The sequence below is a fragment of the Prunus persica genome, chromosome G4 (assembly GCF_000346465.2).
Source record: "Prunus persica cultivar Lovell chromosome G4, Prunus_persica_NCBIv2, whole genome shotgun sequence".
Lineage (NCBI taxonomy): Eukaryota > Viridiplantae > Streptophyta > Magnoliopsida > Rosales > Rosaceae > Prunus > Prunus persica.
The window spans coordinates 20569100-20573515 of record NC_034012.1 but is presented as its reverse complement, the minus strand read 5'-3'; positions in this window follow the sequence as shown (position 1 = coordinate 20573515).

The window sequence follows — 4416 nt, the reverse complement described above, 5'->3', positions numbered from 1 at the left end:
TTGGTGGGTTTTGATTTAAATCCAATCTCTAGAACTGTGCAGTACACCAACCACTCCATTTGAGAATGAACTTCGTACGAACCAAAATTGACCAATGTCGTGGACCAATCGATATCGGATTGATTCCAAAACTTGGAGAACGTCATAATATGGTGGGAGGAGTCATTTGGTGGATTTTGAGTGAAATCTAATTTCTAGAACTATGCAATAAACCAAACACTCCATTTCAGAACGAACTTCGTACGAACCTAAATTGTCCCATTTCATGCACCAATCGATATCGGATTGAGTCCAAAACTTGGGGAACGTCATAATATGGTGGGAGGAGTCATTTGGTGGGTCTTGAGTGAAATCTAATCTCTAGAACCATGCAATACAAAAACCACTCCGTTTCAGAACGAACTTCGTACAAACATAAATTGTCCAATTTCATGCACCAATCGATATTGGATTGAGTCCAAAACCTGGGGAACATCATAATATGGTGGGACGAGTCATTTGGTGGGTTTTGAGTGAAATCCAATCTCTACAACTATGCAATACACCAACCACTCCATTTCATAACGAACTTCGTACGAACCTGAATTGTCCAATTTCGTGGACCAATCGACGTCGGATTGAGTCCAAAACTTGGGGAACATCATAGTATGATAGTTGGAGTCATTTGGTGAGTTTTGAATGAAATCCAATCGCTAAAACTAGGTAATGCACCACCCACTCCATTTCATAACGAATTTCGTACGAACTTGAATTGTCCGATTTCATGGACCAATCGATATCGGATTGAGTCCAAAACTTGGGGAACATCATAATATGGTGGGAGGAATCATTTGGAAACTTTTGAGTGAAATCCAATGGCTAAAACGATGCAATACACCACCCACTCCATTTCATAACGAACTTCGTACGAACCTAAATTGTCCAATTTCATGGACCAATCGATATCAGATTGAGTCCAAAACTTGGGGAGCATCGTAATATGGTGGGAGGAGTCATTTGGTGGGTTTTGAGTGAAATCCAATCTCTAGAACTGTGCAATACACCAACCACTCCAGGTTCAGAACGAACTTCGTACGAACTTAAATTGTCCAATTCATGCACCAATCGATATCGGATTGGCTCCAAAACTTGGGGAACACCATAATATGGTGGGAGGAGTCATTTGGTAGGTTTTGAGTGAAATCCAATCTCTAAAACTGTGCAATACACCAACCACTCTGGTTGAGAACGAACTTCGTACGAACCTAAATTGTCCAATTTCGTGGACCAATCGATATCGGATTGAGTCCAAAACTTGGGGAACGTCATAATATGGTGGGAGGAGTCATTTGGTGGGTTTTGAGTGAAATCCAATCTCTAGAACTATGCAATACACCAACCACTCCATTTCAAAACGAACTTCGTACGAATCTGAATTGTCCAATTTCATACACCAATCGATACCGGATTGTGTCCAAAACTTGGGGAACATCATAATATGGTTGAAGGAGTCATTTGGTGGGTTTTCAGTGAAATCCAATATCTACAACTGTGCAATACACCAACCCCTCCAGTTGAGAACGAACTTCGTACGAACCTAAATTGTCCAATTTCGTGGACCAATCGATATCGGATTGAGTCCAAAACTTGGGGAACTTTATAATATGATGGGATGAGTCATTTGGTGGGTTTTGAGTGAAATCCAATCTCTAGGACTATGCAATACCCCAACCACTCCATTTCATATTGAACTTTGTACGAACCTGAATTGTCCAATTTCATGGACCAATCGATATCGGATTGAGTCCAAAACTTGGGGAACATCATAATATGGTGGGAGGAGTCATTTGGTGACTTTTGAGCGAAATCCAATCTCTACAACTTTGCAATACACCAACCACTCCATTTCATAACGAACTTCGTACGAAACTGAATTGTCCAATTTTATGGACCAATCGATATCCGATTGAGTCCAAAACTTGGGGAACATCATAATATGATTGGTGGAGTCATTTGGTGGGTTTTGAATGAAATCCAGTGGCTAAAACTATGCAATACACCACCCACTCCAATAAATAACGAACTTCGTACGAACTTGAATTGTCCAATTTCATGGACCAATCGATATCGGATTGAGTCCAAAACTTGGGGAACATCATAATATGATGGGATTAGTCATTTGGTGACTTTTCTATGAAATCCAATGACTAAAGCTATGTAATACACAGACCACTCCATTTCAGGACAAACTTCGTACGAACCTAAATTATCCAATTTCATAGACTAATCGATATTAGATTGAGTCGAAAACTTGGGGAACATCATAATATGGTGGGTGTGTTATTTGGTGAGTTTTAAATGAAATCCAATGGCTAAAACTATGCAATACACCAACCACTCTATTTTAGAACGAACTTCGTACGAACCTGAGTTGTCCAATTTCATGGACCAATCGATATCGGATTGAGTCCAAAACTTGGGGAACATTCATAATTGTGGTTGAAGGAGTCATTTGGTGGGTTTTGAGTGAAATCCAATCTCTAGAACTATGCAATACACCAGCCGCTCCATTTCATAACGAACTTCGTACGAACCTGAATTGTCCAATTTCATTGACCAATCGATATCCAATTGAGTCCAAAACTTGGAGAACATCATAATTTGGTGAGAGGAGTCATTTGGTGGGTTTTGAGTGAAATCCAATCTCTACAACTTTGCAATACACCAACCACTCCATTTCATGACGAACTTCGTACGAAACTGAATTGTCCAATTTCATGGACCAATTGATATCGGATTGAGTCCAAAACTTGGGGAACATCATAATGTGATTGGTGGAGTCATTTGGTGAGTTTTGAATGAAATCCAATGGCTAAAACTATGCAATACACCACCCACTCCATTACATAACGAACTTCGTACGAACTTGAATTGTCCAATTTCATGGACCAATCGATATCGGATTGAGGCCAAAACTTGGGGAACATCATAATATGATGGGATTAGTCATTTGGTGACTTTTCAGTGAAATCCAATGACTAAAGCTATGAAATACACAGACCACTCCATTTCCGAACAAAATTCGTACAAACCTGAATTGTCCAATTTCACGGACTAATCGATATCAGATTGAGTCGAAAACTTGGGGAAGATCATAATATGGTGGGAGGAGTCAGTTGTTGGGTTTTGAGTGAAATCCAATCTCTAGAACTATGCAATACACCAACCACTCCATTTCATAATGAACTTCGTACGAACCTGAAGTGTCCAATTTCATGGACCAATCGATATCGGATTGAGTCCAAAACTTGGGGAACATCATAATATGGTGGGAGGAGTCATTTTGCGGGTTTTGAGTGAAATCCAATCTCTACAACTGTGCAATACACCAACCACTCCATTTCATATCGAACTTCGTACGAACCTGAATTGTCCAATTTCATGGACCAATCGATATCGGATTGAATCCAAAACTTGGGGAACATCATAATATGGTGGGAGGAGTCATTTGGTGACTTTTGAGTGAAATCCAATGGCTAAAACTATGCAATATGTTGGACCTATTCTTAACAACTAAAATGAGTTATTAAAAACAGCAACTTTAATTCTCGCAAGTGCACGAACCGTTTATAGTATAGCTTATGTAAATACGAGGTCGATCCTACGGAAAGTGGTAACTTGGTTCCAAGTTAAATTACTTAGAATGCTAGAAAAATATAGAACAAAGAAACTGACTAACGAGCTAAAGGCAAGGTCGAATTCAACAATGCCTCTTGCTAATTACTCAAGGTCTAGGACAGACTCCTAGCACCACACACGCACTCGGAATGAGGGGTTTTGTTGTTGAAATGAAAAGAAGAAAGTGAAATGAAAGTGCTCGAAAGTAAACACTGGCAGCAATCAACAAGTTGTGAAACAATGATTGAGAGGTGTTGGAGCCTTGGAATCCACCACTAGTTTTCCTATCCAAGTTATGAATGCATAGAAATTGACTCAAGCTTCATCAACAATAGATTATCGCATACAAGCCTATGGTTTCTAGGTGCAGGATGCATGATTCTCCTAAGGCATGTGATTATGCATGGTATCTACACAACACGTGATCTCTAATATGCAACCTAAGCATGGTATCTACTTAGAATAAAGCATACAAGAGTCATTAAGCTCCTTGAGAATATGATAATCACACAAGTCCTAGAACATGGTATCTGTCCTAGTCAACCTATGGTTATTAACCCCTTGAATAATTCTTAGGCCATTCATGTGTTGCTTGTAAAAGGAGAGAAGAATTGGTGAATCTAAACCCCTTCCCAACCTGTGCTAGATGCATAAAATCCTAGTTAGCTACTCCAAGAAAACATACATCAAGCACATAATGTTTGGGCCAAAATCTTGCGCACCCAGCCCAAACGCTACAGAGCCCAGAATAACAAAGAC